Below are 9,648 nucleotides of genomic sequence, written 5' to 3'. Positions count from 1 at the left end.
GCGAGACCTGGTGGAGTGGTAAGAAGAGAACACTGTAGAGTAGATATTGCATTTCTCACGCTTATCTTTTCTCTGCAGGGCAAAAGAGGTGCTTTCTATGTGTTAAGTTGTAGACTGGTATGAGGAGCTTTGAAGTCTTTGGGCTCTACTTGAACCCCTGACTTTTGCATTTAAGCATCTCAGCACTCTCATTGCTGTTCATACTCCAGTCCCGTCTGTCTGTTTCATTGGAGGAGGAAGAATCTTCCCTCACATATGCCCAACCCCATCTTGTGAACATTTCCTCCAGTAGCTTCATTGGTTCCTTTACAATTGCCTGAAGCTACCCACGGGATGGAGTGGACTGAAAGCAGCGAGCACAGTGTTAGCTCTACCGTAACCACAGTAGAAGTTATATACTGAACTTCAGTTTCATGCTCTCTGAAGATGTCATTTGGTATGTGTTGGCAGGTCGACAGCAGGAGAATTTCCAGGAATGGAATCCAAGGTTGTCGCTATTACTCCTGGAATATAAATATAGCATAATGGCCAGAGGGGTTTCCTCATGGTCGACAGTGGGCTGTAGGAAATAGGATTCATCTAAGACATACACATCTGGCTAATAAGGAAGTGGTATTACATTTCATCTGCACCGTTTCTCCTTGTGTCTTTTCTGCCTCTTAGTTCCTATAGAAAGGCTAGAATTTGTATTCCCTTGGATCTGTAGCCAAATACCATCTAATTTCCCCTTAACCAAGAATATAGCTTTAAAAAACAGACACACTGGAGAGATCTAAAATTGGGAAGGGATACAAGGATGGTGCAGTTCAGAGAATGAGTATACAATTTTTTTTTTGTACTTTGGAAACTAACTGAGGGAGCACAGGAGTAGGCAGGCGTTTAAGAAGTGAAAAACTTTTTTGAAAGGAGAAAAACATTGTGGAAATTGAAAAGAAATATTTTGGATTCTGACTTAAGTCCTGCTATGAGTTTGGAATGTTTTAATCTGTTCATCATGAGCCAAAAATAGTTTCCAAAGGAGAAAGATGTGGGCTCCTTAAAGCTGACCGGGCCTCTGTTTATCACTTCTGCTTTGGATGTATGGGTAGACCCGATTCTGATAGTGTTCTCACAAGCATGGCTGCTTGCCCATGGGAATGGACACCCCAACTTTGGTCCCTGTTGTATTACTTAGTGTGCCAGAGTTCATGTCCTTTCTTTCTCACCTACAAAGTGTTCATCATTTCTGACCGTATTAACTTAGTTCTAACCACTCTAGTCAACAGTTTATTTTTTGATAAAATGAAAAATGATGGTTGCTTGTTGAGATATTATTAATCAAATGAGATGGAATGCCTAAAGGAAGTGCCAAGTTGCTAAATGGCAGAAAGATTAAGGAGGTATTATTTAATATGTACTATGAAGACAAAGGTCTTGGAAACACTATAGTCTAATCGAGGCTGCAACCAAATTTCCATAGCCCAGGAGGGGGTGTGAACCATGGTCCTGTTACAGTGAGTGGGAGTCATCAACCAGACTTGAGGTTAAACCTTTGCTTTACCAAGCTGACCACAAGGCTCCTTGAACCTTGACGTTCTCATCTCTAACAAAAGTAAGAGCTTCCTCATAGAGATCAAATGAGTGGGGCATTTATGCAGCAAGGTTCCTGACACGAGCTAACTTAGTAAATGCAGACTTCATTTGCTGAACTATATCCATGGATGACATTATTTCCAAAGCATACACAGAATAGAAAAAGAGCGTCTGAGATAATGGGCACTGCGTTTGGACTATCTTGGTTTCTAAGGCTAACTTGAAGAAGAAATTGGCTAAGAGCTATTTTCTTTCCTTATCTCCCTGTTTCAGCAGCCATGATATTCCCGGTGGAAAAACCATTCTTCTTCCACTGTCCTTATTCACAGTGCAAATACTTCTTTTTAAGAAACACATTATCATCAGCCATTAGCTCTCTCTGGTATCAATCTGTGTGATCTTGAAGTGAAGAGACACAGATGGCGGGAGATCAGATCTTAAGATCAACCAATAAGGAGATGATCCATTTGTTGTGGTCTTCGCCGTCTGTCAACGAGGCGGTGCTGGGGGTACCTGGAAGAGAATGGGGGACAAGAGACACGAAGAAGGACGCCAAGACAAGAGTCTGATCAAGGCGACAATTTTATTTTTTCCCCAAGGCTGAATTTATACCATAACAGGGGTAACAGAGGGAGGGGGGAGTAAGAAACATTTACGCAGGCCAAGGACACAATATTCGTGTCAGAGAATAGGCTGATGTTGACAGGATGTCAGAAAGGTCACAGGTTTGTCATATCTATTGGTCAGCAGGATGTTGGTTTTTCAGAAAGGTCATCACGTTGGGCATCTTGACGTCAGATGTATTTCTCAGCAAGGTCAGAGCTTTATCATATCATTATTCATCTTGACCACTAGATTTGTATTAGTCTTCTGCAGCTGGCTGGGGATTTTCCATGAACCCAGTCATACTTAATTCCAACCATAATAATAGCATCAATAATGGAGGGCTTCAAGGGCATCGCTCCCAACAGTCATCACACAGTCATCCGTCAACTTGACTACACCTTGACTAACACCTGACTCAGTTGCCCTCAGTATTGGAATATATGACTGGCTTTGGCTCAGATGAAGTGACTTCTGTTTAGGGATTGGGTTACTTAAAAACAAACCAACAAACCAACCAACCAACAAACAAGTCCATCTGTCTCAGTCTTGAGGATATAGAATTCAATTATTTCAATCCAAACATGTGTTCGATGCCCTTCTCTGTTCTTGACTGCATCAAGGTGGTTGATACAAGGCTCTGGTAGTGGAATATAAGACTTAGTAGGACTGCTTTAAAGGCACTCAAGGTGTAGGGCTACAGCTGAGACTGGCTTATGACCAGTGCAATGTTTTTTTCACAGTTCTGAAGGATGTGGAGCCTAAGGAAAGATACTGAGACATGGGTATCTGAAGGGACTTCATCCTCACATTGTGGGAGCTATGGGATACCCAGCAATCTCTTTAAGGTGGTCACCAGATCATCCTCGAGGATTCTGCCTAATCCCATCTGGAACCTCATCTCTTATGGGGTAGGTTTTCGATATTGAATTTGGAGGAACACAGAGGTTCAGTCACAGAGGTCTGACATCTGTGATGCCCTAAAACCCATAAAGCAACAAGAGAGGAAAAAAAAAGATGTTTCTAAGGGCTCCGGCCCAACAAATTTAATCAATATTTTGGCTACTTAAAAGTTTTATTTCTTTGTTTGATTTACAAGTTTAATCCCCCACTTGCAAATAAGAATATTTTTCACATAGTACCTTTCTCACCATTAAGTGTTTGTTTATGGTCTGAATATCCGAGTCTCCCCTAAAGTCAATATGTTTAAAATCTCAGCCTGTAAGGTTAGGAGACGAGAACTTTTCAGGGAAAATAAACCACGAGAGCAGAGATCTCATGGCTGGAGTTAGCAGCCCCATACAAGAGGCTGTAGAGGGCGAGGTAATTATTTCCACTGTGTAAGAAAAGGGCACCATGGAGTCTTTGTGAGCAACCTCCCTCTTTTTCCTTTTTTTGGGATGGAATCTCACAGTAACACCCAAATCTCTTATACTCCTGAATTTAAGTGCTTCCTCTGCCTTAGTCTCCTGAGTAGCTGGGATTGTCGGCCTTTGCTGCTATGTGTAGATGACTTCCTGTTGTTTATAAGCTAACCAGAAGGTGGTATTTTATTTTAATAGCCTTGACGGACTAAGGCACTTAGTCTGTTATTTCAACCTTTTAAAAAAGGACTTGCTTTTTATTTTTTGAGTACGTGTAAGCGCCTGAATGAATTCAGTACCATTTATGTGCCTGGTGCCTGCAGAGGCCAGGAGAGGGTGTCTGCTCCCCTGGAATTGGCGTTACAGATGGTTATGAGGTGCCACGTGGGTACTGGGGATTGAACCCAGATCTTCTGCAAGTGCCTCATCACTGAGCCATCTCTCCGGTTTCTACCCTCTGACCCCAACAGCTTTTGGTGTCAATCTAGTAGAACAACCATGCTATTTAATTTGATCGATTGGCCGAATTGGGGATTAAACCTAGCTAGGGCCTTGAACATGCTGGGTAAGCTGTGAACCCTGAACTATATATCCTAAGCCTCCTTTTTACTCTTTTGTTTGTTTAGTTGCCTGGCTAGCCTTGCATTCATTCCATATTGCCAACTAGTCTGAACCTGTGATCTTCTGCCTTGGTCCCTTGAGTACATGGGATTGTACCCTGTGCTATTAGGTCAGGTTCACTTTTAGCTTCAATGTTCAGAGTAGACCATCAGAGGAAAGGAGCTAACATTGGATCCTTCTCTTGTTTCCAGCTACTTTGGCCCATGTGCCTGGATACCATGACTTCTTCTGTGCTAGCCATTGCTGTTGGTGAGGTTTGTTTGAAATTCCCCTTAAAAGGTGTCTTAGTTCGGATTTCTATTGCTGTGACAAAACACCATGGCCAAAAACAAGTTGGCAAGGTGTCTTAGTTTGGGTTTCATTGTTGTGAAGAGGCACCATGACCAGGGCAACTCTCATAAAGGCAAACATTTAATTGGGGCTGCATTACAATTTCAGAGGTCCAGTCCAGTATCATCATAGTAGGAAGCGTGGCATCGTGTAGGCAGACTTGACACTGGAGGAGCCAAGATTTCTACAATTTGATTCAAGCGCAGCAAGGAGGTGACTGTCTTCGGCAGGCAGCCAGGGGGAGGTCTGGATCACGCTGGCCAGACTTGAGCATATACAGGAAACTTCAAAGCCCTTCCCCCACAGTGACACACTTCCTCTAACAAGGCTACACAGCCTCCAATAAGGGCACACCTCCTAACAGTGTCACTTCCCACGGACAGAGCATAGTGGAACCACCACAGGAGGAAGGGATTTATTTGTCTTACGCTTCCACATTGCTGTTCATCATCAAAGGAAGTCAGGACACGAACTCAAACAGGGTGGGAAGCTGATGCAGAGGCCGTGGAGGAATGGTACTTTGAGGCTTGTTCCCATGACTTGGGCAGCTTGCTTTCTTACAGAACCCAGGACCACCAGCCCAGGATGGTAGCACCTCGTTAATTACTCATTAAGAAAGCATCCTACAGCCAGATCTTATGGAGGTATTTTCTCCATGGAGTCCTCCTCCTTTCAGATAATTCTAGCTTGTGGGATATTGACATAAAACTAGCCAGCACAAATGGCTTGTCCCTTTCACCTGTTCTGCTCTTAACTGTATGACTTGTACTAAAGACATTGCCTGAGTCCTCTGCTGAGGACATGTGTCTCCACACGAGCTGTCCCACTGTTGCCTGCTTGTCTTCCCTTGGCACACTTTCAACTTCTACCCATCTTGCAACTGCTAACCCAAGTTTCCCTGTAGGAATGTTTCCTTTCTCTGCTGACTACATCATATGCATTAACCAAACTAGTCTTCCTTCACCAGGACTGTCAGGTAAATGGCACAGAAAATACAAGGCATCTTTTATAGTAAAGTAGTAGGTAAACAGTAACAATGGTGGTCTCTGGAGTGAACAGGAGTGTCAACACTAGAGCCTCGAAAAGAATCAAAACCCAGGATTTAATATAACAAGTAGCATCTTCGCTGTTCAAAAACCTTGGGTGCCAGTCCACGCAATCAGGGAAGGACCAGTTGCTTATCCTGTGGCAAACAGGTATATTTGGACACCTTGACTTTATCATCTGTAAGAACAATGCTGTCTGGTAATTTTGGAGCATGGGGTTCCCCAGATTATACAGCCTAAGACTCGGCCGGTAGCTAAAGAACTAATTTGAAGGGAGATAAAAAATGACATGTCTAAAAGAGAGCCCATTACACAACTCAGGCTGCTTTGTTCTAAGAATTAGAAGCTATGATCTATGGTTTAAGCATAACTCTGGGAACAATTTTTGTCTAACAGCTTCAAATAAATTTACAGCAGACTTTCCCCCATTTCAACCCTCTGATTTTTAGTCTGTAAACTTGCTTCTGTGTCTAAAGAAATTCCGCCTAAATTCCTTGAGGGTCTGACCCTTCCCGAGCCTTAGTTTATGTTCTTTTGTTCTTGTACTTGACATTATCTGGAATAGTCTTGTAAAACCTTGTTTCTGCTCCCTTCAGAGTTTTATATCCCTCAATGAGGCATTTCTCCACCTCTTCCTTCAGAAAAATAGCTGCACTGCTTTGGTGACTTTTCCTTTAGTAATGCAGATAAATCCTTCATGTTTTAAAAATGAAACAGGTCACCTTCTCTGGTACTGAGGCTGTGAACAAAACAACCCAAAGTTATCTGAGTGAAGTGAACATTTGGTGGGGCTGGGTTAGCCTTAGGAATAGCACTTGGGATCCTCAGGAAGGGCGACTGAAAGGGAACCTGATGGTTTGGTCTTGGGGAGAATCGGGAAGTCTAACAGAGATAATGGGGGCGGGGTCTGCTCAACAAGAGGGAGATTGTCAGGTACTGGAAACCTAGCCAACTCCCCGGGGCTAGAGAGGACAACCTATAACTGCCATTGTAGTAAATTAGCAGAATCCTTAAACTAAACTCTAAATATTTATCCCCATACCCACATATCAGTGTCGTTCTCACCTCTCATTAAATAAGAGAACAGAAAGACACCGTCACAGAAAACCACAACTGACTAAATTGCAGGGAACAAGTGATGCAGTTACAATATGATTCCTGCATCAAAGGCTCAGGAGGGGTCATTGCAGAAGAGGGGGCAGAAAGACTGGAAGAGCCAAAGGGATAGGAAGTCTGCCGTGAGATTTCACATCCCAGAAACGTCCGGGAGACTACACCTGCGTCTCAACATAGGGCCTAAACAAGACCTGGAGGAGAACACCAATAACCATGCTAGCATGGCAGTGCGAAATCTCGTGAGGCCTCCGTCCTAGACAAAGAAATACAGTCAAGTAAGGAACGCTGAGAGTGGGTAAGATTGTCTTCCCCAGGGAAGAGCACATCAACTGGTTATCCAGTCACAACTGGTCAGCTCTGAGAACACGTACATTGTGAGGAGCACCGTACAGACAGGGGCAGGTTGCATTTGTATGTTTAGGAATGGGAGAGATCAGAGGGAAGGAAGGAGAGGGTGAAAATGATGCATTTATAATTTAACTTCAAAAATTATGTTAAAAGGGGCTGGCGGGACAGGATGCCCCGTGTAATTGCTTTCCAGGATGCTCTGTGCAGCATTACTGCTCCCGGATACGGTTCATGCATGGGTGCACTCAGGGTTCATGCATGGGTGCACTCAGAGTTCGTGCATGGGTGCACTTTGAATCATCAGCAACTCTTTCTTTTCTTCATTTGGCACTTGCTCACAATCTCAGCTGAAGTAGCTATTGTTTCTGGTAGATGAGAGGCTTGGGGCTTCTGAAAGTTGCAGCCATGCATTAAGAAGTGTTTAGAGGGTCTGTACTACACCATCAGAAGAAACAAAAACACCCGAAGAAGCAGTCTTTAGTTGCAGCAGTCCATTGTCTGGTGGAGAAGGCAGACAGACTACCAGGCAGTTGTGGCAGATGACCAATGCTCCCTAAGGTCCGGAGGAGGAAGGCTGTCACGTGTCTTCGTGAAGGTCAGAGTGGAAAGTTCCCTCCTTCAACAGGGCCATGCTTGTGGAGAGAGGTAGACTGTACAGTGGGAAGAAAGGGCAAGGGAACTCCTTAGTTGCCAGTTTCTGCTTTGACACATTACTGTAAACCTAATGGCTTCAACACCCTCCATTTCTGGATGACTGGAAGTCATGTATGTCTTTCATAGGCTAAAATGTGGCAGGAGCTGGTGAGTGCATCTGCTTCCTTCTGTCTTCTGTAAGTCTCCTGCATATCCTGGGGTTGGCTCCTTCTGTCTTCCATTCTGAGTGATACACCACCTTTCCCTCACTATATGTTCTTCTCTGACGTTCCTGTTTCTCCTCCCATTACTGAGGACCCTTGATTCCAGTGGAGCCCCCATCCCCACCCCCCCACCCCCTGATGGCTAAGGTCCCCGCGCCAAACCTCTGAGCTTTGCACGTGCAGCATCCCTTTGGGAGGTAAAGAGCACCACAAGTTTTGAGATAAGGCTGCAGACATCGGGGTGGGAGGCTTGCTCTGTTTCCCACAGGGCAGCATGGGGCACTTCAGGAGAAGGAGGAGGGATCCTTAACTGAGGTTATCTGGATGTACTTTATCAGAAGAACAGCTCGAATCTGAAACCATCTTCCTTCCTGTACATTAATCTGGATCTTGTGTTACACCCGTGAAACCTCATTAGTGGCCCCGTTCAAGGAAAGAAATGAGCTCCGATTTGACAGCTCCTGGTAAAGAAAAATACATATTAGCCAGTGTTAGTCTCTCTAATGAAGCTGCATGGAATGGCGCTCTGTGAAACCACGTGCTTCACACAGTTCAGCCAGAGACAGCTTCACAGCAAGGCTGCTGCCAGGCTCTCATACTTTGCTCAGGAAACTTCCTCCCTCCCTCCCTCCCTCCTTCCTTCCTTCCTTCCTTCTTTCCTTCCTTCCCCCTTCCCTCCCTCCCTCCTGCCTTCTTCCTTCCTTCCTTCTGCCTTCCTCCTTCCTTCCTTCCTTCCTTCCTTCCTTCCTTCCTTCCTTCCTTTCTATTATCTTCAGATTTTCAGTTCAGAGTTCTACGTACGGAGCTATGTCCCATCACCACTGTTTCCAACACACATCTCAAGCTGAGGAACCTCATGCTACCTCTGAATCAGCACTGGCTTCCTTCCCCAGCCTGTGCTAGCCATGCCAGCTGCTCTTACAGCTCAGGTAACAACAACTGACAGGGCACTTAGGGTCCACTGAGCTCTGGGCAGTGGTGGATTCTGTGGAAGAAAGGATAGTGTGTGCTTGCTTGGTTGGGTGGGATATAGCCTGCCCCTGGCCTGGCCTGTTATCCTGTGTTTCTGAACATGCGATTGGCTAGCAGCTGCAGTGGGTGGAATTATACAACCTTTACCTTCCTTTCTTTCTTCCTTTCTTCCTTCCTTCCTTCCTTCCTTCCTTCTCCCTTCCCTTCCTCCCTCCTTCCTTCCCTCCCTCCTTCTCTCTTTTTTCTCCCCTTCTCCCTTTCTTTTCTTGAATGCAATAACATTTTTAAAAAAAATTCTTAGAGCTTCTTCTGACCATGGTTCACCCCCCCCACCTCCTCCCAGACCCTCCCACCTCCCCACCCATTCGACTCCGTGCTTTCTTTCCCTCTCTCTTTAGAAAACGAGCAGACAAGTAAAATAGCAAACCAACCTGGAAAAAGTTACATGAAAAAGTACAAGAAACATATACATAGACAGACAGATGGGCAGGCAGACAGATGACCAACAGACACAAAAGGAGTGTGTGCAAACCAAACTCCTAAAAACACAAGATCAGAAACAATAATGCATGTGTAAAAAGACAGTAAAATAAAAAAAAAAAACACATTGGAACACAACAATACAGGCAAACATTACTACAAAACCACCACTGGGTTTGTGTTGGCCTTCAGTAGCTGGGCTTGGGGCCTGCCCTAAAGTATAGTTTATGTGGTGTGACTGTGATCCTTAGAACTGTAGGCAGAAGTTGGTGATGAGGCTTCTAGCAACCATGACTGACAAACTAATCCCAGTGCTCCGAATGGACTTTTATATGTTTG

The 9,648-nt window shown here is 44.6% G+C and overlaps 1 long non-coding RNA gene across 1 annotated transcript; it reads right to left on the bottom strand.

Moving 5' to 3' along the window:
• Positions 1–6,956: 6,956 nt before the first annotated feature.
• On the bottom strand, positions 6,957–8,698 carry LOC147995528 (uncharacterized). The gene is made up of 3 exons (XR_015684949.1): positions 8,659–8,698; positions 8,020–8,318; positions 6,957–7,650 (listed from the first exon to the last, which is right to left on the bottom strand). It is a non-coding gene; the product is annotated as an uncharacterized LOC147995528 (long non-coding RNA).
• Between the last annotated feature and the right edge of the window lie 950 nt (positions 8,699–9,648).

This window comes from Rattus norvegicus, chromosome 3 (assembly GCF_021556685.1).
Source record: "Rattus norvegicus strain SHRSP/BbbUtx chromosome 3, alternate assembly SHRSP_T2T, whole genome shotgun sequence".
Classification (NCBI taxonomy): domain Eukaryota; kingdom Metazoa; phylum Chordata; class Mammalia; order Rodentia; family Muridae; genus Rattus; species Rattus norvegicus.
Note: the sequence above shows the minus strand (reverse complement) of the source record. Positions and strands in the feature narration are given on the sequence as shown.